This window comes from Malaclemys terrapin, chromosome 9 (genome assembly GCF_027887155.1).
Source record: "Malaclemys terrapin pileata isolate rMalTer1 chromosome 9, rMalTer1.hap1, whole genome shotgun sequence".
Taxonomy (NCBI): Eukaryota; Metazoa; Chordata; order Testudines; family Emydidae; genus Malaclemys; species Malaclemys terrapin.
In genome coordinates, this window is record NC_071513.1 from 92,001,827 (window position 1) to 92,025,952 (window position 24,126).

A 24,126-nucleotide genomic window follows, 5' to 3' on the forward strand; every position below is an offset into this window, starting at 1 on the left:
GTCCCCTGCACTCATGGCAGGACTGAATATTATCTAGACCATTCCTGACAGGTGTTTATCTAACCTGCTCTTAAAAATCTCCAATGACTCTTGTGACTGTACAGGTGGAAATTAAAATCCACATAGACTCTTTTGAAAAGAGGAGAGGGTTAACTTACCTGACCTCAATGTCCTAGCCAGAATTCCCTCTCTCATTAAAAAAAGTGTGTTCTTTATCCAAGGCAATGGGTGAAATATTACTGAATGCATAATGGCTGCTGTTTGCTTACTCAACCACTATACTAACAAGCACCTAACTAAAATAATTTATTCATATAAAGCGTTTTAAGATACCTTGAGTATGCAATGTGCTATTTAATACCAAATTCTAGGAGTGTTTGTCTAGGTCCTGCACTGGAGTTTTTGAGGTTAATTCATTAATGTTGGCAAAGTTCTTTGAGATCTTCAGATAAGAAATTATAGGGACATGCAAAGTTATTTATTACTCTGTGGGCAATTGAGTGGTCTATTAGAATGGTCCATTAGCTGTTGCATTACAGCAGATGTTGCTTCTTCTAAAAGACTCATCAGACTAATCAACCAGTGAAGAATTCTCATTGGATCAAAGTTCCTGGGTGTACTGTATTTTATTATACTTTAAATATCTTTCATATTTTTGAAGGTCAGTTTGAAGTAAATAATTTTTACTGCTCTGACCAACTTTTCCTTTGTCTGACTTCAATTGCAGTAAGAGATTGGAATTGACTTTACAACAGCGTGAATATCTAAGGAACTAAACATAATAAACTAGTCCTCAGTGGTAATAATTTGTAACGATTACATTTTATGGAAGGTAAATGGTTGTCTTCATAAACATACCAAGCTTTAATAAAATCATTGATGGCAACCATTCAGTTCCATTTTACAACAGTAAACTATATTTACAAAGCTGCTATGATAGAAGAAACTATATATGTAAAGATCAATGCCAGAAAATGTAAGCTATAGATTCAGTGAACTAGTAAACAGTACCAGATAAGCTATCTTTAATATTATATGTGATCAGATAAGCAGGCTTTATTGTTAGAGTTATAATTACCCTTCATTATTTATATGTAACATTAGACTGCCAAACCTATATTTCTGTGACTGAACACACAAGATATGGCTTCTAGTGACATGTCCAGGGCATTAATAGAGAGAAATTAATATATAATGTATTTTATTTTCTATTTTTCAGTTTAATGTTTGCATTGTGTTGAATGATATATTGTAATATTATATATAAAGTGTATGTGGAAAGTTGTTCCATAATACTGGATATGCATGGCCCAAAATTTATGAATGATTTTCTTTTAACCGTGTTTACTTTTTAAAATGAACAATATTTACACAATGTTTTAGGACAAATACCTCTTTGTACACAAATGATTTAACAATGATTTTTAATCCATATCTTACATTTAAATTAATATTACATATTTATATTCCAGTAGCATCTAGAAGACCCAAACTAGATCAGGGAGCCATTGTGTTGTCCTACTTGAAATCCCAAAAGAACACCCTTTTCTCATGTTACTAGTTAAAAATTTTTTGAAAAATCCTCCTTTTGTGCCGTGGCTAGCTTGTCCTTGGGTTGGTCGGTTCTTGTTAAAGCAGTACAGCCATGGTCTCCTTCAGAGTTAGCCTCTTGTGCTCTGATCCAAGTAGGGACAGAACCTACTTGTCTGAGACATCACAAGTCAAAATCCAGGGTACTGCCTGAAGTTGATATTGTTGAGTCAGCAGATGGCACTGTTCCCATTGGACCAGTATGGTACTCATGACCCTTCATATTGATAGGAGACGCTATGTTTGCAAAGGTGCTCTTGTTCAAGTGTGGTATGAAACAGAGTCCCTGCCCATTTAAATATACCACAGTGCCTTTTTTGTAAAACAGTGTTAACTTCCAAGTTATGACCGAACTGCAGTTTATGTAATTTCACTCTGCCTACCTAAATCACCTCACACTGTCCACTCTCATTCTTCCTTGAACTTCTGCTCCTAACTGTTGGTTAGTGTTTCAGCAGCTGTGTTCTGAGGTGGGAGCCGTTTTGAGGATGAGCATAGCCATGTGTATGCATTCCTTAGCTACCTCAAATTTCATGAGGAGACTTGATTAATGTTCTTAAAGTGCTTTGAGATCCTTGGAAGCAAACTATATCCTCTGTTGCAAAGTATTATATTATTAGTTATTATGGCAAAGGAATGTTCTCCCCTCTCTAAGGAAATGGCCCAAGTCACGTCATTGGGTTTTCATTCACCCTTTCGTTCTTGGCCACACTTATCTCCTATTAAAATCCTAATCCTAATTCTCTCCTACCCTCAGATGCATTTACAGCTTTCAAAAGATAGTCCACACTAAGCCATGCACCATCCCTCCAGAGCACGAGAACATCACCTGCCAACCCAAGAACAAATCTTTTCCTCAGGTTTGGAACTGGAGCACACAGGGTCACATTATTTTGACTTTTTAAAAAAAATATTACTTTAATGATGAAATGTTAATGGGTTACAGTTAATTAATTCTTTACATCCTGACAAATGAACGCCTACAGCTGGACTCCTCCTATGAATGTAGAATTCAGACGGTCCCGTCTGATATCATTTAGACAAGTTACTTGACCTTCCAGTCTTGTTTAATTATTACAGCTGCCAGTAAGAAGCAAATGTTAAATGTCAGTAACTAGAAAGGCCCCCTAAAATGCCATGTTAAGCAAGTGCCTTTCTTGGGCAAAGCATTTCAGCTGTGTGTGTGTAATAGCAATATAGGGCATTTTAAAAAATAACCTGGTCTATTAGATAAAAATATCAAAAAGGATCTGAACATCCTCTTAACATTTTGGAGGTGTTTGAAATCCAAAGCAGGATCCTTATTTGAATGTAGTAAATGGCAATGGGACTATTTGTGTGAGTACTTGCTCACATGTGCCAGTAAGGTCTTCATAATCTGGCCTATAATGATCTGATTTCAGGAGTAATGTGGAGAGGATGTCAGTGAGGATCACAACTTCTCTTCCTCTGCTAAAAGCTGAGAGAGAACTCCTCTTCCTACAAGAGTTCCCTCTCCTTTGGGCTGGTGTAGGGAGAGCTCCCCCTCCACAGGCAGAATCCATCCCCTGCATTTAAACACACACTGACCTTAGGGATATTTAAAAATCTGAAACCTGACCCTGACTTTGCAACATGAGTCCCTATCTAATCAAGGCCGGCTCCAGGGTTTTGGCCACCCCAAGCAGCCAAAACGAACAAACAAACAAAAAGCCAGGGTAGCAATTGCGATCTGCGGCGGGAATTCGGCGGGAGGTCCTTCACTCCCAGGCGGAGTGAGGGACTGTCCGCCGAATTGCCGCCGAATACCTGGACGTGCCGCCCCTGTCTGTAGCGGCCGCCCCAAGCATCTGCTTGAGAAGCTGGTGCCTGGAGCTGGCCCTGTATCTAATAAAAATGGACAGTAACAAACAAATCAGTTAAGTAAGCTCATAGCACATAACACAACTAACATGCACTGCTTTGATGAAATTGGTGTGGAGGAAGCGAGAGGATGAATCTACTTTGCATAAATTTCCATCTTATGAAATTTATGAGATGACACTTACTTTGTGTTTGGACCCCATGTTAATGGATGGGCAGTTACATGCAGCTAGCTTCCTGAGATCAAAGGCAGATGAGGAAGGGCAAGTTAGTCAACAGAGGGAATATGCATTCATGAAGAAAACCCTCTGAAAATGTTGACCTTGTGTCTGTGTCTAGCAGTGTGGTGCTAACATACACACTAGTTAATTACTCTGAGAGCATTTTATGGTGCTACTTATCAACATGATGCCATTACTACGGCAGTGGAACTTCAAGAGAAGCTGCACTTAAAATTACATTTCTGCTCACAAAGAAAAAAAACAGAAAATGAAAGAATTATTAGTAGTAAGGTGGCTGCGCTGGAGATTTCTGCAGGGATGGGAAGTTGCTCCAGAGATTTCCACAGGGATGGGAATAGTCTGCCGACTATTTCTGTCCCGCACCAAACAGACCCATCAAAAAACCCCAAAACAAACAAAACCATTATTAGTGAGTATGCTTAACCATAATAGAGTTGCTTCAACACAAAGGATACATAGATTGCTTTCATCTGTCTTCAAGTGCCTTACAGAATTATACCATGGGCCAGTTGTGGGAAGCATTCCTGTCTTGAGTAAGGACTAGAAAAACAGGCCCTGTGTACAAAGATCTCTTCCCTCATTATGGAAACATAGCAGCCCTTTTACTCATCTTTATGAATGCATGTTTATATCCTGTTCAGACACTAAGGGCCTGACCTGTGAGCACCTCCTTGGTATTCCGTGGACACCTTCAAATGCCATTGAAGTCTATCAAAGTCGAGGCAGGACCCTAAGAGGGCAGTGAATTGTCTTTTATAGCTGAATGGGCTAAACATCTGGATAGTGACTGGTGGCCCAACAAGCCTGGGAGCTCCAGATGCAGTGGGAGAATGGTGTAGTTTTCTGATATCATAAACTCTTTTTTGAGTTCAGTGTTCAGCATACAGCTGTATGTGTGCACCTCCTTGCAGTTTACAGGGAATGTCTCTTGTTGAATGTTGATATTCTAGATGAGGATCTGTCCCATTTTATTTATGCTATGGGGAATACTTACCTTCATGTTTTGACAGTGTGTAATACAACTGGTTGGCAATGATATGTATCCCTATTTGTTTAGCTTTTGTACATCAGATCTTTACTTTTATGTTTCCAGTAACATGACTTAGGTTTGGTTTGGGTTTTTGCAGGTGCTCATTTGTTTGGGCAGGATTCCCTTGTTGGAAGTTATGGTTTTAGTTAGTTTCCATCAGGCACCCAGCGGTTTCTTGGACATGGGTGACCACCAGTAAAAACTTCATCTAATTAAAGTCCAGGTCTGCAGTTTGTTACCGCTTCTGCGATAGCTTATGTATCTGCCAAAAGATTTCTTCAGTACTTAATTTGTGCCAGGGCTGATCCCTGGCATCTCTAGGCTTGGCAGTTCATAGCCCCAGCATCTCTGGGCTTGCCACATGAGTTATGAAAGTAAAAAAATTGCGTGAGCCCCAGCACATAATTGCTTGCACTGTATTTCTTCACTATGGTTTCTAATTCTGGCTCTTTTACTATATCACAATAATGTACTGCACATACTCTATACTAGAAACATTTAATATTTGTTTACCCTTTACTATTCTTAAAAGAATGCTCCCATAACCTTCTCCATTTTCTACAAAAATCCACATTTCTTGTGGCTGCGAGATTGCCTCATTCTTAGTACCTGTGATCCAAACTATTTTGTTAATGAACCCCGCTTAAATTCTTCATCCTAGCCCATGTAAATTTTGTTGACTTAAACATGTTATGGTAGTCAGTCCATTTTGTTGTTGTCAAGAATCATAACAGCCTTAACCATCTAGGGCAGATTCTCTGCTAGTGTAAATTGGTATGACTCCATTGGCATCTGTCACTCCAGTGACTACTCCAGCTGCGAATCTCATCCCTAGAATCTTTGTCAAGACATAGCAGTTGTGTTAGGGAGAGAGTCATTTAGTTCTTTGCTGTACATCAGCCATTTCTCCAGGCTGTTTTATTGTCCTGCTGTGTTTTCAGAACAGTGCCGTGATCCTGTACTGCGAGGGAAGCCAAAGGATGAACAGCATGAGATATTATAATTTGGTTTTATTCAAGACCTTTTTAATAATATAATCATTTATGGTAGCCAAGTTTTCCATAAAGACAATTTATACAGAACCAGTTTTATCTCAAATGATTTACAAAAGCATGTTTTTAAACTAAATAGTGATTTTCTGCAAAGTGAAGCAATTCTGGGTAGATACAGCCAACTGGTCCAACTATGTGGCGTGTAGATATAAATTAAGTTACATTTTGTGTAGCAGGGCACATTGAGTGCTTTATTTAGAAAAATGTCTGAGTCAGCTTTGTATTATGATGTGTTGTCTTAATATATTCAATACATACAGCTACAGAACACCCATTTTCACTGAATATAATCAGTGCATATATTCTCATATGAAATTGTTCAGTACATTGTGTTAATGATAGCATTCCCTGCACATCAGTTGATTTAAAATGAAGTATTCCATTACATATTTAATAATCGGTGATGCTAAGAAGATTGCTTTTTCCTTAATAATGGCCCAAATCTCTGCAGTTTACAATAGTATTACCGGAGTGTTTTAGGTTAATTAGCGTACAGCACTTTGTTTTTCTGTAATTTGAAAATATGTTTGGTGACTTTAAAACGGTTTCAGTGGCAGCTTTCAATTCATTTAAAAGCAGAATTCCATTCTGCTGATGCAGTTCAAATACCTGTCACAGTTACTGATTTATTCCAGGTTTTATATGCTGTATATAAGAGAAACTGAAGTGGAGCTTGAATCTAGCTAACTAACTTGAACATTCAGTATGTTGCTAATATTACACTGGTCTACAATTTTTGAGAAGTCGTCTGCTTCAGAGATAAAATGTGCTATTTATTATGTATTTTGATGTGCTGAATTCAAATATGACAATTAAAACAACTGATTGGCTACTGTTTCTAAGGCCAGGTCTACACTAACCCCCTAATTCGAACTAAGGTACGCAACTTCAACTACGTGAATAACGTAGCTGAAGTTCGAAGTACCTTAGTTCGAACTTACCTTGGTCCGCACTCGGCAGGCAGGCTCCCCCGCGGTACTCCTCTCGCCGAGCTGGAGTACCGCAGTCGACGGCGAGCACTTCCGGGTTCGACTTATCGCGTCCAGACAAGACGCGATGAGTCGAACCCAGAAGTTCGATTGCTCGCCGCCAAACTACGGGGTAAGTGTAGACAAGGGCAAAGATATTTAAGTTTTTACATTTTATGTCTATGTATATTGTGTAGATAGTAGAGTTTTAATCATAAATTGTAAACCTAGGTATTTTCATGTGTTTATGGTTGCTTTACATGATAATACTTCACCTGTCCTGTTTATGTAACACTTTAAAAATCAGCAAAAGGGTTATATAAATAAAATTTATTATGAAACAAAAGGCAAAAAACTATTATGTACATAGTTTAGTCCTATTCAGTGTGTACTCGGCGCTTCTTGGCTTGTCTCTTGTATTCATTAAATGGAGCATCTCTTGTCACTGTCCAGCAATAGTCTGCAAGCATTGATGGGCTCCATTTGCCCTGATAGCGTTTCTCCATTGTTGCAATGTCCTGGTGAAATCGCTCGCCGTGCTCGTTGCTCCCTGCTCCGGAGTTCGGTGGAAAAAAATCTAGATGAGAGTGCAAAAAATGTATCTTTAGTGACATGTTGCAACCAAGGCTTTTGTATGCCTTGAGGAGGTTTTCCACCAACAACCTGTAGTTGTCTGCCTTGTTGTTTCCGAGAAAATTTATTGCCACTAACTGGAAGGCTTTCCATGCCGTCTTTTCCTTGCCACGCAGTGCAAGGTCAAATGCATCATCTCAAAGAAGTTCACGAATCTGAGGACCAACAAAGACACCTTCCTTTATCTTAGCTTCAGTCAATCTTGGAAATTTTCCACAGAGATACTTGAAAGCTGCTTGTGTTTTGTCAATGGCCTTGACAAAGTTCTTCATCAGACCCAGCTTGATGTGTAAGGGTGGTAACAAAATCTTCCTTGATTCAACCAGTGGTGGATGCTGAACACTTTTCCTCCCAGGCTCCAATGACTGTCGGAGTGGCCAATCTTTCTTGATGTAGTGGGAATCTCTTGCACGACTATCCCATTCACAGAGAAAACATCAGTACTTTGTGTATCCAGTCTGCAGACCAAGCAAGAGAGCAACAACCTTCAAATCGCCACAAAGCTGCCACTGATGTTGGTCATAGTTTATGCACCTCAAAAGTTGTTTCATGTTTTCATAGGTTTCCTTCATATGGACTGCATGACCAACTGGAATTGATGGCAAAACATTGCCATTATGCAGTAAAACAGCTTTAAGACTCGTCTTCGATGAATCAATGAACAGTCTCCACTCATCTGGATCGTGAACGATGTTGAGGGCTGCCATCACACCATCGATGTTGCTGCAGGCTACAAGATCACCTTCCATGAAGAAGAATGGGACAAGATCCTTTTGACGGTCACGGAACATGGAAACCCTAATATCACCTGCCAGGAGATTCCACTGCTGTAGTCTGGAGCCCAACAGCTCTGCCTTACTCTTGGGTAGTTCCAAATCCCTGACAAGGTCATTCAGTTCACCTTGTGTTATGAGGTGTGGTTCAGAGGAGGAGGACGGGAGAAAATGTGGGCCCTGTGACATTGATGGTTGCAGCATATGTGTGGGACCCACCTCTTGTCCTGATCTCCAATTTTGCAGCCAAAATAAAGGTGATAGGCTTTCTTAACCATAGTGGTTATACTGCGCTTTTGTGACGCAAAAGTCACTTCACCACAAACATAGCAGAAGTTATCTGCACTGTTCACACAAGTACGAGGCATCTCTGCTCACTTTGGCTAAACAGAAATGTGTCCCTTTGCAAAATCAAACACTGACAAATAAGAGAGCATGGCACTGTATGATTTCTAGAGCTGAAATAGGGCAATTTGTTCAGCAGAGTGATGTAAGCTTCGTTATGATTGCATCATCCATGACTTCTAGGAATAACATGATGCAATTCATATCATGTATGACGCAATACCAGCTTCAGATTGCATCATTCATTGTTTTGCCTAAAAAGCAAGTACTGTCCAAACCCAGTCATAGATTTATTCATAGATTCAGTCAAAGATGTATTTTAGTCATTTCTGGTTTAAATTGAGATCCCTTCCCTTTATAACTCACTTATCCTCCGCCATTCCCAAGTCAAGGGTTGTATATACTGCCCCAATAGCATATCTTGAAAACTAGAGCCAATCAACAATTTTAAGCATCATTTTCGTTCTCAGTGACCCAGAATTAGTAAAGTTTGACTACATTTATTTCAGAAGCATTTTGGCTGTAGAGCAGTGTTATCAGTAGTTTACAGTCATGCTGGAAGGGCATAAAAAGTGGGGTCCTGCAGGGATCAGTTTAGGGTCCGGTTCTATTCAATATCTTCATCTATGATTTAGATAATGGCATAGAGAGTACACTTATAAAGTTTGCGGATGATACCAAACTGGGAGGGGTTGCAAGTGCTTTGGAGAATAGGATTAAAATTCAAAATCATCTGGACAAACTGGAGAAATGTTCTGAAGTAAATAGGATGAAATTCAATAAGGACAAATGCAAAGTACTCCATTTAGGAAGGAACAATCAGTTGCACACATATAAAATGGGAAAAGACTGCCTAAGAAGAAGTAGTGCAGAAATGGGTCTGGAGTCATAGTGGACCACAAGCTAAATAAGAGTCAACAGTGTAACGCTGTTGCAAAAAAAGCCAACATCCTTCTGGGATGCATTAGCAGGAGTGTCATAAGCAAGACACGAGAAGTAATTCTTCCGCTCTACTCTGTACTGATTAGGCCTCAACTGGAGTATTGTGTCCAATTCTGGGTGCACATTTCAGGAAGGATGTGGACAAATTGGAGAGACTCCAGAGAAGAGCGACAAAAATGGTTAAAGGTCTAGCAAACATGACCTATGAGGGAAGATTGAAAAAATTTGGGTTTGTTTAGTCTGAAAAACCGAAGACGGAGAGGGAACATGATAACAGTTTTCAAGTATGAAAAATGTTGTTACAAGGAGGAGAAAAAAAATTGTTTTGCTTAACCTCTGAGGATAGGACAAGAAGCAATGGGGTTATATTGCAGCAAGGGAGGTTTAAGTTGGACATTAGGAAAAACTTCCTAACTGTCAGAGTGATTAAGCACTGGAATAAATTGCCTAGGGAGGTTGTGGAATCTCCATCACTGGAGATTTTTAAGAACAGGTTAGACAAACATCTGTCAGGAATGGTCTAGATCAGTGCTTCTCAATGTTGGGCCGCCGCTTGTTCAGGGAAAGCCCCTGGTGCTCTGGGCCTATTTGTTTACCTGCCACGTTCACAGGTTTGGCCGATCACAGCTCCCACTGGCCACAGTTCACCGCTCCAGGCCAATGGGGCTGCGGGAAGGGTGCCCAGCACATCCCTCGGCCTGCGCCGCTTCCTGCAGCCTCCATTGGCCTGGGACGGTGAACCGCGGCCAGTGGGAGCCGTGATCGGCCGAACCTGCAGACGCGACAGGTAAACAAACTGGCCTAGACTTCAGTAATACAATTGAGGTCTGGCAGCAGTAGGAGCAGGGTGAGCACATGGGGGAAGGGATTAAGAGAGAGAGAGACACACACAGAGAGCAGACAGGCTACAAGTTTAAACAGCAGAGAGACAATTATACAGAACACAGCAAAAGCTTATCTATGATTTAATTTAACCCAAACTACACAAATTTAGCAAGTACAAGTAACAAAACACAATGCAACAATTCTTTAAGCCTAACTTACAGAGTACAATGCAAGCAATTTTCTAAACCTAACTTAACCACAACTATGCAAAATGAAATTACAATTTATCTAGACTAAAGGCTAAATCTAACCTAATGGGTGCACCTTATACTAGGGGTAGTTCCAGAGGGCAGAGTGGTGTGTGCCCAGGACACAGCTTCAAGGGGGGGGGGGGTGTTTAACTAGTGGTGGCTGCAAGCAGGCTTATTTCTAGCAGCAAAGGCGCTGCGGAGCTAGAAGCAGATTACAGATACAGACCAAGGAGTTAGCTTGGGTCTGCCTGCTGGGGAAAGGAAGCCAGCAGCTAGAACAAGGGGAGTGTGCAAGAGGTTTTTCCTTACCAATCCCCAAAGCAGCAGCAGGAACAGCAGTTTCAGCATCAGAGGACGCAGAGAGGACTCGATTCGCTTACAATAATCAGGAGATTTCCAGGCACAAATTCGTTGTTCGTGGGAGGGGAGTTTAAAAACGGGGGTAGGCTTAAAAACAAACGAGAGCAGGGAGAGGGCCCCCCAAAGACCCCTAGCTGATCAGACCAGGTGGCAAAGCAAGGACCTTCTCCGGGGGTCTGATCAGAAAATGTCTGGTTTTAAGGGCAAATTCAGGCAGTTTCCCGCCAGTAACTTTGATTGGTTCCCCTTAATCCAGGGGAGGAGAGAAGGCAGGGAAACTGCAGGTAGGCACAGGACATGTCTGGGCAAGTTCTGAGTCACAGGTATGACTCATATGCTCAGCTATGTGGCCACTTTAGGTCTTGCATACCTGGGCAGAGCACCCTACACCGAGCCGGGTTCGAACAAAGAAGCTAGACAAAGGAGCGAAAAAGCGCCCACCTCCTGCTGTAACAGACAATACAATTCAGGTAAACATATGGGTGGGGGTATTGCACATAGATATTTATAAGCAAAATTTTAAACTTTGAGGACACCTTTGTATCTTTGTGGAGCCTTACGTCCTACCATATTTTGTCTCCACACCACAGCCACCATGCTTCGAGCCAAGGAGTATTGGATACCTCTGCTTTCAGAACCCATGAACTGGCCAGAGATGATGTTGAGCAATGGGAAGCATTATTCCTCTCATACTGAGAGCAGGTACAGTCTCAGAAGTAATCTTGGTCCTTGCCAAATTATCAGAGGGGTAGCCGTGTTAGTCTGAATCTGTAAAAAGCAACAGAGGGTCCTGTGGCACCTTTGAGACTAACAGAAGTACTGGGAGCATAAGCTTTCGTGGGTCAGAACCTCACTTCTTCAGATGCAAGACATCTTGCTTATGCTTATGCTCCCAGTACTTCTGTTAGTCTCAAAGGTGCCACAGGACCCTCTGTTGCTTTTTGCCAAATTATGTGTGGCCACGAGATGACTGAGGTTGTTGTTTTTTTAAATGGTCACAAGGATTGGATGTAATCTTGACTGTAGAACACAAGCAATGCTTCATTCAGAGGAATGACAAAGGTTGTTTGGCACCTTGCATCAAATACTGTTCTTGCAACAATCTGGCATGAGAACCAAAGTGATAATGAATAAAATGCCAACGTCTTTGCAATAAAATCATTGATGCAGAATGTTAAGCAATCACAGAGCCAAACAGAAAGCAAATCCTTCTAAAAATGCTTCCAGGAGCACCCAAAAGTTAGGCAAAGTTGAGTTGACTGCTTTTCAGATATTAAAAGAAAAACTGTGATGCACTGTAAAGATATGATAAAACGCATAATGGTAAGTGTTAATGAATCATCTTGGATCGGATGACATTACTCGGATAAATGGATATTCTCGCTTTGCCAGATTCCTGGTACTAAGCATAATGACAGATGAGTTTTATCAATCATATTAACAGCAGGAGAATTAGGAGATCAAGATATAAAGAGACTGCTGAGTCTTGCCACTAACCATCACCCATTTCCCATATAATCACTTAGTACATTTGCTCATAGAGACCATGGGGAAAGAAACAAAAGTCATCTGTAGTCTTAGTATCTTACTGGATGATCAGCCAGACCCGGGGGAATCAGTATTTTCTGTATGAAGTACTAATGGACCCAGATCACAGGTAGGAACCATAAAGTTTGGATTCAGTTCCAAAGCTTCCTGTGGTTCTGATATTTTAGTTTTAGTTATCAGTAGCTACTTCCTCTAGCCTTTGAGAAAGTCACTTCTGTTTAAGTCTCCCCTCATCTGTAAAACGGGAATAATAATATGTGTCTATCTTTCCTGGGTTTGTTAAGATCAATGTTTGTAACACATTTTGAAGATTAATGACCTGATCCAATGTCCAGAGAAACCAATGGAAAGTCTCTCATTGACTTCAGTCTTAAAAGCCTACAGTAATTACTAACTGTTCTGCAATTCAATTGTATGACTCATTATTGTTATTAATAATCCAATGAAAGAAAAAAAACAATGTTATCTCTCATGTATCTGAACATGAATTACTTTGGATCATATTTTTATTATTTTGATATTTTATAGTATGTGCAGTTATTTAAATATGCAGTAGTGTAATATGACTAAAGTCAAATATACATTATTTTCAGTTGTACAAATGAAATTATGCCCCAAATTCTATCTTACATTATTGTAAATCTAAATATATTACTGCACATCCAAATATTACCACAATCTTTTTGTTTCACACATCTTATCAAGAACAAATAGTTTCAGTCAAGAACAGGTATTTATAGGGGCTTATATTCCACATGAGTTAAAAAGGGTCTGATGTGCAGCGATACTTCTGCTGATTTGGAATTGTTGGATAATTTCACGAGTGACCGCATTTGAAATATAACATAAGAATCCCAATCCCATTCTAGAAAAATATCCAGAGAATTCAAATATCACCAAAAGCGTCTAGCTAAATATTTCCTATTTCAATAGTGAGTTTATCAAATATTTCCAAGAAAAAAAAATCAAAGGCTGTTAACCTACATTGGCCATATTCCTACTCTGATTGATATGGGCATGACAGATAAGCAGACATGGAGAAAAATTAATATGGCTCAATAATGGCAATAATGCTATTACTCTAAATAGCGAATAGACCTCCCAGCAACACCTGCTTCATTGCAGTAAATTCCTTACAATAAGACACCAGGCTAAGGGGACGGTTGGCTACTCTTAACCAAAATCCCCTAAACTGACTTGCATCTGAGAGCCTAGCAAAGGAGTACCTCACCTTTGCCCACACATTTAGATTCCACTTCCACCCAAATCCTGAGCAGGACTCAGTCTTACCTCATCCATCCTTGTCTTTGGGTTTGAGGTTATCAGTATTGTCCCCAACAACAAAACCACCTCATTGGATCCCTGCTCTGCCCCCAATTCCTCCGTCCCCCTGTCAAAATGGGAAAGACTCTCACCACTCCCCAACTGGAGCCCCATATAGGGCATTCAAGGGAGAAGGACCAAGATGCTTCATGAGCTTGGCTTTGCCCCCTAACTTCCCCCTCCCCATGGCAATTCTCTTCTTCTATCTGATGCATGAGAAAGACCTGCAGGGAATCTAATCCTTGCTGGACCAATCAATTATCTACCCCAGTGAGCAGAGTACCATATAGAACCAAGACCTATACTATGCAAGGTTTACTAGGCTACATGTATTTTTAAATTAAACAGCAGTGTGCACAGAAATCTATGTGCTCTCTTTGTGACATATAAACTACTTTTGCACTAAGAACCCAATCCTATCATCACTGCTCAGGTAAAAAAAAATCACACTGATATCAGTGAGTGATTTGCTTGATTAAAGACTGCAGTGTCAGATTGTACCTCAGGAATACTGTAACTTAAAACACTTTTGTTGAGAGAGGTTGTAACTTCTGAATAATATATTCTCAGAAGCATCTCTTAAAATGACTCTTCTCAGTGTTGAATGCGCACTTATGTGCTGAACTGAGAGGTGTCCACTTATACTCAGGAAAAGAAAAAGTTAAAAGTGGGGACAAAGTGCTTACTCTGGAATTTGCACTGAATACAAGGTAATTTGTAATCTAAATATACAAATTTGCTCTCCATAATTTCCAATATTAGAATAATATTCATTTCCAAGCATTAGTTGTCTATTGAGAGTCAATTGAGCTTTAAAACAAACAGCTCTTTGTACTTTAAGACATTGCTTCTCTATAAAATTTTGTAATTTGAATGCTTAAGGCAACTTTATTATATCTTCAACAGTAATTATTACTTACCATTTATACTGCATAGCCTATCTTATATCTTCAAAGTACAAGCATTAATTACTCCTCACTGCTCGCCCTGTAAAATAGCTATACAATCCCAGTTTTACAGACTGAGAAACTGAGACGCATAGTCCAGTGCTGCATTTTTATGCACCCAAAATCATTGGAGGTTTTGGGTGCACAAAACAGGTAGAATCATATCTGAAGAGTATGTTCTTTGAGTCCAGAGTGGATCCCAATACTATATTCTACCAACTGGGCAACATTACCTCTTAAAAGCAGCCTTAATAAAGGCATTTAGTAAATGAAGACATTGCCTATCTTAAATATCTGTTTTCTTCATGCAAGCTCGTTGTTTTTGGAGATGGCAGAGTGCAGGCAAATTTATTCATAAAAATATTGTTTTAATCGGTAATGCATGGTAGTCTCTGGAACAGCAATAAATTCATGAGAGAGGGAGAAAAACCCAATAAGAATAATGTAATGTAAAGAAGATCAAAAGAAACCAAGACAGCAATTAATTTAATCCATTTTTAGAAGCAATTGTCTTTGTACCTTAATCCAAAATTTAATGAGTATTACTTCGGCAGCATGTAAAAAAGCTTTGTTCTTCTTACTTAATTGATTTGTAAACGCAGTAGGAAACGTGTATCTGAAGTTCAGTAACCTTGATAGTTGAAATAGATGGAGCACACTGTGGGCCTAATTCACAGGAAGACTTCACACCCTTGAAATGTAACTGTGAAATCAATTTCCTCTTCACTAAAACTCATACTCAGTATGTATAAATTTCCAAACCTCAATTATGCTTCTTAGACACTAAACCTCTTATTATAATTGGTATTTTAAATCCTAATTTTTAGTCTTCTGATTCAGCTGTTTAGGCAGCTGGAAGATTAAGGGAGTTAGTCAGTTGAGTTCACCAGTGGAGGAAAGAGGGGAGGTAGGGTTGGGTTTTTTCCCTCTTTTACTTGCAGGTACTCTATATGGAATAACCCGCAATGGGAAGAAAACAGCACACTGCCCCTACCACTACTAACTCTTCCTCTACCTGCACCTTGTGGGGGCTTGCATGTCCCTGCCAAAGAAAGCCATATTGGGGGAACCATCCATGTGAGATGTCTGTTGAAGCAGGTAAGAGAGCTGCCGGAGGAGATGGTTCATCTGTTTAGCATCTGGGAGCATGAGGACTTCATCAACAGGATGCACATGGAGATGTCCAGGATGGAGGATGCTAGGCAAATAGAGAAGACTACAGCAGTGGCAAACAAGAAAGGGGAGGAGATGGGCTGCTGGCCAGCTCAGGCAGCAGACAGTGCTCCATCCCCCACCCAGATCCCCCATCCATCAAGGATAAGAACCAGCAAGCTGTATTAGCAACAGGAGAAGCAGCCCACAATGGCTGAAGAAAAGGAGATACTCGCTGCCAAGGCTAGGAGGCTCATGGCCACCACACTCAAGAGAAGGAGATATAGCATGGTGGTGGTGGTGGTGGTTGGGGACTCCCTTCTGAGGGTGATGAGGGCATCCATCTGTTAACCTGACCTGATGTCCTGGGAGATTTGTGGCCTATCTGGAGTCTGCATTCAAGTTGATATGGAAAGATTGCTGAGGTTCACCCACTTGGACACTAGTGATACTGCCCTATGACCCTGAGAAGATCACTAGGGACTATAGGGTTCTGGGAGCAAAGGTGAAGGAGTCAGGTGCACAGGTGGTATTCTCATTCATCCTCCCAGCTGAGGGTAAGGACCCAAGGAGTGGGACATGCATCTTGGAGATGAATGCCTGGCTGCACAGATGGTGTTGACAGGAGGGCTTTGCCTCCCTTAAGCACAGGATGCTGTTCTGGGAATGAGGACTGCTGGGATGAGATGGGGACCACCTGATAAAGAAGGAGAAGGGCATCTCCAGACACCAACCCAGCAAGGATGGCTTTAAACAAGGTTCAAAGGAGGCAGAGGACAAAAACCACAGCAATGTATATAAAAAGGTGACCTTATCACAGAGCTAAATGGTCGGGGGAAATGGAAAATTACAACAGGGTATTAGGATCAACAACAGGGAAATCAGTGGGGGAATCTGCTCAACATCTGAGATGTCTATACACAAATGCAAAGAGTGTAGAGAATAAACAGGAAGAACTGGAGGTATTAGTACATAAACTAAATTATGACTTAATTGGTTACACAGAGACTTGTTGGGACCTAATATTAGTATAATGGGAAATAGCTTGTTCAGGAAGGCCAGGCAGAGAAAAAAGGCAGGACGTGTTGCATTATACATCAAGAATATATATACTTGCTCTGACGTACAGAAGGAGGTGAGAGGTAGACCAGCTGAAAGTCTCTTGATTAAGGTAAAAGGGAAAAAACAGGGCAAAATCATGGTAGGTGGTCTACCGTAGATTGCCAAATCGGGAGTAGGAGGTGGATGAGGCATTTCTATAACCAATAATGGAAATATCTAAAATACAAGATCTGGAGGACTTTAACTATCCAGACATCTGTTGGTAAAGTAACATGGCAAAACACAAAAAATACCCAGTAGGTTCTTGGAAGATATTGGGGACAACTTCTTGTTGCAGGAAGTGGAACAAGTAACCCGGGGGACAGCCATTTTAGACTTTGATTCTGACCAACAAGGAGGAAGACAAAAAGCAGTTTGGGTGAAAGTGATCATGAAATGATAGTTTTCCTTATTCTAAGGAAAGGAAGGAGTGAGAGCATCAGAATAAGAACAATGGACTCAAAACGACCAGTCTTCACCACACTCAGAGACCTGGTAGGTAAGGTCCTCTGGGAAGAAAATCTGAGGGGTAAAGGAGTGCAGGAGAACTGGCAGTTTCTCAAGGAGACAATATTAAAGGCAAACTGTCACCTATCCCAGCGGTTCTCAACAGGGGGTCCGTGGCCCCCTGGAGGTCCGCAAACTCTTTCATGGGGTCCACGGGGCCCCGCAGCTGAAACCCAGAGCCCGAGCCCCTGCATTTTCCTGGGGCTGGAGCCAGGAGCCGTGGGTTTGAAACCCCAGTCCCCGGCGCCCCCCATGTGGCTGAAGCCAGGAGCAGCAGGGCTGAATTCCGGAGCCTTGAGCCCTGGTGCTCCCCATGGGGCTGAAGTCCTGAGCCCATGGGCAGAGATGGGAGGACACGGGGGTGTTGCCCCCCCCCGGAAACTACAGTGCAAGAGCAGGGCATTCCTGGGGCAGCTCCATATTCCTCCCCTGCCACACACACACACCTCCTTCTCTTCTCGCCCCCTGCCAGGTCGGAGGAGGGAAGACAGAGCCAGGCAATGCGGGACAGATGCTGCTCTGGCTGGTGCCATGGAGCAGACAGCTCGTGCAGGGGATTGAAGCTGCTTCTCAGCTCCCAGCCTCCTTTGCTCACGCAGCCAGTAAGAGCCACCTGGGCAGGGGACCCGGCTCTGTGGCTGGCAAAGCCCTTGGGGAACAGGGACCACAGGGGAGCCCTCCCAGCACACAGCCCCCTCCCTGCCCCCTGAGGTACCCCCTTGCCCACACATAGCCCTTAGCTAGCCCCCACCTGCACCCTGAGCTACCCCCCTGCCTGGACACAGCCCCTAGGTACCGCCTCCCTGCACCTTGAGCTGTTTTCAAACGTTTTGAGCTGAGCCCCCCACCTTTGAGTTATAATTTTTGGTTGTGCCCCCCTCCCACAATCCAGACAGGCTGGGTGGCCTTCTGAGATGAGTCGGGGGTGGAGGTGGCACTCCCTCCCCAGACCCTGCTGTGCGGAGCTGATTCGAGCCCCGCTGGCCCCTGCCCACCCAAAACAGAAGTCAAACTACACCTATGCCTAAGCCCTTCCCCGCCCAGAGCCCCGAGTCACCCCCCCCCCCCGCTGGCCCCTGGAGTTTTTATAGCATGTTGTGGGGGTAGGGTGACCAGGTGTCCGGTTTTCAACCGAAACACCCAGTCAAAAAGGGACCCTGGCGGCTCTCGTCAGCACTGCCAACCGGGCTATTAGAAATCCAGTCAGTGGTGCTGCAGGGCTAAGGCAGGCTAGTCCCTACCTGTCCTGGCTGGCACTGTGCTTCACCCCAGAAGCAGCCAGCAGGTCCAGCTCCTAGGCAGGGGGGCCACGGGGCTCCACACACTGCCCCCACCCTGAGCACCAGCTCCTCAATCCTAATGGGAGCTGGGTGGGCGGTGCCTGCAGGCAAGAGCAGCATTCAGAGCCTCCTGGCCCCCTGCCCAGGACCCGGACCTGCTGGCCACTTCGGGGGTGCAGCGTGGCGCCAGGACAGGCAGGGAGCCGCACACCAACCCCAAACTCCAACCCCCAGCCCTGAGCCCCCCCATGCAAACCCAGATCCCCCTCCTGCACCCCAAGCTCCTCATCACCGGCCCCACCCCAGAGCCAGGATCCCCAGCCCCGAGCCCTCATCCCCCTGCACCCAAGCCCCTATCACACCCTGAACCCCCATCCCCGGCCTCACCCCAGAGCCAGCACCCCCAGTCCAGAGCCCATACCCCCTCCCACATCCCAACACCCTGCCTCAACCTGCAGCCACCTCCCACATTCTGAATCCCTCCTCCCCACTCCCCAGCCTGCAGCCCCCTCCTGCACCCCAGACCCCTCATCTCAAGCCCCACCCCAGAACCCGCACCCCTAGCCAGAACCCTCACCTCCTTCTTCACCCCAACTCTCTGTCCCAGCCTGGAGCCCCCTGCTGCAGCCCAGTGAAAGTGAGTGAGGGTGGGGGAAAGCCACCGACGGAGGGGGAATGTAGTGAGCGGGCGCGGGGCTTCGAGGAAGTAGCAGGGCTAGGGTGTTCGGTTTTGACCGATTAGAAAGTTGGCAACCCTATGTGGGGGTGTCAAGGCTGGATCCCCACTTTGAACTTTAGGGTACAAATGTGGGGGCCTGCATGAAAACTTCTAAGCTTAACTACCAGCTTAGATCTGGTTCGGCTGCCACCATTTCAATGGATTCCATTCCTGGGAAACCTTGAAAAACCTTCACCAATTCCCTGGTGAATACAGATCCAACCCCCCTGGGATCTACAACAGGGAGAAATTAACCATCCCCCCTCCTTCCTCCCACCAACTCCTGGTGAATCAAGATCCAAACCCCTTGGATCTTAAAACAAGAAAAAATCAATCAGGTTCTAAAAAGAAAGCTTTTAATTAAAGAAAAAAAGGTAAAAATCATCTCTGTAAAATCAGTATGGAAATTAACCTTACATGGTAATCAAACTTAAAGAGCTCAGAGGACTCCCCTCTAGTCTTAGGTTCAAAGTACAGCAAACAAAGATAAACACTCTAGTAAAAGGTACATTTACAAGTTGAGAAAACAAAGGAAAACTAACACGCCTTGCCTGGCTATTTACTTACAAGTTTGAAATAGGAGAGACTTGTTTAGAAAGATGTGGAGAACCTGGATTGATGTCTGGTCCCTCTCAGTCCCGAGAACGAACACACTCCCAAACAAAGAACACAAACAAAAGCCCTCCCCCCCCCCCAAGATTTGAAAGTATCTTGTCCCCTTATTGGTCCTTTAGGTCAGATGCCAGCCAGGTTACCTGAGCTTCTTAACCCTTTACAGGGAAAAGGATTTTGGAGTCTCTGGCCAGGAGGGATTTTATAGTACTGTACACAGGACAGCTATTACCCTTCCCTTTATAGTTATGACAGGGGGGGTCTCAAAAAAGAAAAAGGTTGAGAACTCCTGAGCTACCCAATGCAAAGGAGAGAGAGTGATAATAGTAAGAGGCCAATATGGCTCCATCAGGAGCTCTTCATTGAACTGAAAATCAAAAAGGATGCCTATAAAAAGTGGAAACATGGACAAATTGCTATGGGTGAGTACAAAAGAATAGCACAAGCATGTAGGGACAAAATCAGAAAGGCTATAGCACAAAATGAATTACATCTAGCAAGGGACATACAAGTTATAAGAAGAGGTTCTTCAAATACATTAGAAGCAAGAGAAAGACCAAGGAAAGAGGGAAGGGAAGGAGAGCTGATAGCAGATAACATCAAGAAGGCTGAGGTATTTAATGCCTATTTTGCTTCACATAACCCATGCAGTTGGGTGGTGAGAAAAAATAGGGAGCATGGTGGCTCATATCTAATATCAAAAAGAGAATTATTTCAAGTGAATATATTAAGTCTGGCAGGAGCCAGGTTTATATTTCATTTTTGTCCCTTAAGGAAAGATTCAGCTTAGTATTGTTCAATATGTAAATTCTAGTTACAGTTTAATGAGATTCTTACAAAATATTCTATTAACACTAAAGGCTGTATTCTAGGATTGTACTTACATATGTTGTTATCCCCTTATCATCAGGGATCTTTTGTGCTCCTGGATAAGTTTCTCAGACAAATCATTCTAACACATAGAAATTATGAGATTGCTTACCTGCACTTCTAGGAGATTAACTCATGCATTTTACCACCACCTACCTCCATTTGATAGCCAGGTGGCAACACCTACTTGGTGTATGCACAAATACATCTTATATATATGGTTTGGGTCTTCAGTGACTCAAATATAGAATTCAAACACAGTAACATGAATATGCCTTGTGTGAGAACAAATTCCTTGCCCCTCCCTTATAATCACATAATATCAAACCTAGTTTATTGTATGGAGGAGGGTTTGGGGAAACACCACAGCCCTTTCATGCCTGTATGGTTTTCAAACTGCGGAGGTGCTGTAGTATGAGATTTCAAAATGAGTCTCATGCCCCTGGAACCAATAGCATTGTAACATGTAATGTGGCGTTGTCATGTGTAACATTATAATGAGATAATATGCATATTACTGAATTTGTGTTGCACCACATGGAGTTAGTGTTTAGTGGTTAATGCATTTGTATGTTCTGAGGATGGTGTTGGGATTGATGCAGAGCATTGGGATTTATTTTCTTTGTTTTCCAATTTCCCCGTATTTTGCTACTGTTAGCTGGGTGGGTAAAATTGCTTATAAAAAAAATTAAAAATTCAGATTTAAAAAACCCAACATATATATTTTATTTTATTTAAATACGTTTTTTTAAAACAAACATGTTTAAAATTACATTTGAAAGTATGACAAATGTATGTTCACCCTAATGTTCACCCTAATCTTACGATAATTTATTAAAATAAATTTAAAAAATAAAGTGCTACATCAAGATCTCCATGTTTTAATGAGTATTGCTCTTTTAATTATATACAGAACCAGGGGGAAGACACCTTTTGAGGTCAATGCAAGCTTTATAAATATGTCACAATGTCAAGCATCTATGTTATTTGCAATCTTTACAATGGAGCAAATATTGGTATCAAAGTTTTCCAAATATCAAGACTTTCAGTTTCTGTTGCATAGAAAAGCTTTTGCCTTAATTAGTGTTGATTTCAGTTTAAATAGTAGCTGCAGAGAATATTTTCTTCATTTGGCCTAGTTCATGCTTGAAAAAACCTACTGAGAGTTGAAAAAAGCAGGAAAGCTTGTTTTCTTTTCCAATCAATGAATAAAAAACAAGTGATTTCAATGGGAGTTAGGTACCTTACATAAGCTTCTTAGGAACTACTTTTGAAAATCCCACTAGGCCACCTATCTGCAATTTGACACCTAAATGTATTTAAACATCTGGCCCATCATGACCAGAAACAATTCATCAATTGATTGACTAAAGTTAATACTTCCCTTGTTTAATTATGGTAATCAGATAGTTTTCAATACAAAATATGTTTTGATAAACTTACTTTTTCTCTTTAACATATCAAGCACAGTGAAGGTAGTTTTACTTAACTAACATACAACAATTTAAAAAATGCTGGTTTTATATATTTTAACTGAATTCCAGTTTTTATCCAAATGCTGCTCGACACAAATCCTGAGTAAAGAAAAAAAAATCACCTAATACATAAGAAATGTATCATGCACCACTGTCTAACATAATAAAATGTGAAAATTAGTAAATTAAGCTATATAATTGCTTAAATACTTGTGCATAGATATAGTGTATCCTATTGGTTAGCAAAAAAACTAGCAGCATATTAGGTGCAAAGGCTATGTGATTGCAAATCAACATGGTTTAATGGTTATGCAAACCAACGAGAATGAACTGAACCTTTTTTTAGGAAAATAACTAAAGAATACTAATGCAAGACAAGATTAAAATCAACTATTTAAATCAAAGTTTCCTGATTGCTGATTTAAATGATAATTTAAAATCAATCCACACCGCTGTGAGCTTCTGTAGTTACTTCTTGCATTCTTAGAGCTGTTGTATGGACTTTAACGTTCTTGTAGGAAGGGAAATTTGGGTGTTCCTAACAGTGTCCCTTAGAAATCCGATGGCTTAGTTGACTCAGAGAGAGGATCCAAACACATGAAATAAGAACCATCCTCCAGTTTTCATGAGGTGGATTTGTTGTTCCAAAATAGGTTTTCAAGGCATTTTCCAAGTTGTGTTACATGCGTCATTAAACTTGTGATGTGTGCCACTTCATTATGGAATTCATGATGTGGTGTGGCATGGAATTTGGTTTTCCTGCTTTCCAAATCTCTGTGTCTTTTGGACTTCTCTGCCACCTCTGCCACCTCTGCCAAACTCACTCCCGTAATGTCCTTGTCTTCCAAAAATGGAAGCTGCAAAACAAACCTGTGGAGTAAGTTAATGACAACCATTTGCCTGCATGTAGCCACTGATAATGCTGGAGGAATGCCTCCCTTTCTGGAATATGCAGAGTTGTTGTAGCCATGTCGGTCTCAGGATATTAGACAGACAAAGTGGGCAATGTAACATCTTTTGTTGGACCAACTTCTGATGGTGAGAGAGGCAAGCTTTCGAGCTTACACAGAGCTCAAAAGCTCATCTCTCTCCCCAACAGAAGTTGGTCCAATCAAAGATATTACCTCATCCACCTTGTCTCACTTACTGGTAATTACCAAACAATTCACTTACATCTAATGGAATAATCCCATAGGTATATAGCAAATGTCAGTCTGATACTTTTACTAGAAAGGAAATATCACTTCCAAAAGCCAAAGTACATAAATATTTAGAGAAAATAGTTTTATTCATACATTTTGGGTCTTACTTTTCTGAAAATGTGCTTTAATCAACAGATTTTCTGTTCTCTTTGTTCACCACAGGAGTTGACTACTGATAAATTACCTTGGCATATCCATATTTTAGTTGGTTAAAAGAAAAGAAATCCTGTCATATTATCCCTAATTCAGGGCATTTTCTCTGCCTCATCCCTATTCCACCTATCTAGGTCCTGGAAGACAAGACATAAAATAACAAAGAATGTTAAAAAAAAAAATAATAATAACCAAGCGCATGCACACACACACAAACACACTCACTTCAGAAGTGAATGAGAGTTTTTTCATTGACTTCCACAGAAGCAGTATTGGTCCCCCAACCATCGTAATTTATTTAATAAACTTGAGAGTAAAACAAATATCTGCATCCCCTCCATATCTCAGCTGATCTCAATAGGTCACTGAAACAGAACCAAAGAGC

At 41.7% G+C, this 24,126-nt stretch overlaps 1 protein-coding gene across 2 annotated transcripts in view; it reads left to right on the forward strand.

Moving 5' to 3' along the window:
* NLGN1 (neuroligin 1) overlaps window positions 1-24,126 on the forward strand; it is a 595,801-nt gene that overhangs the window by 45,887 nt on the left and 525,788 nt on the right. The window lies entirely within an intron of this gene.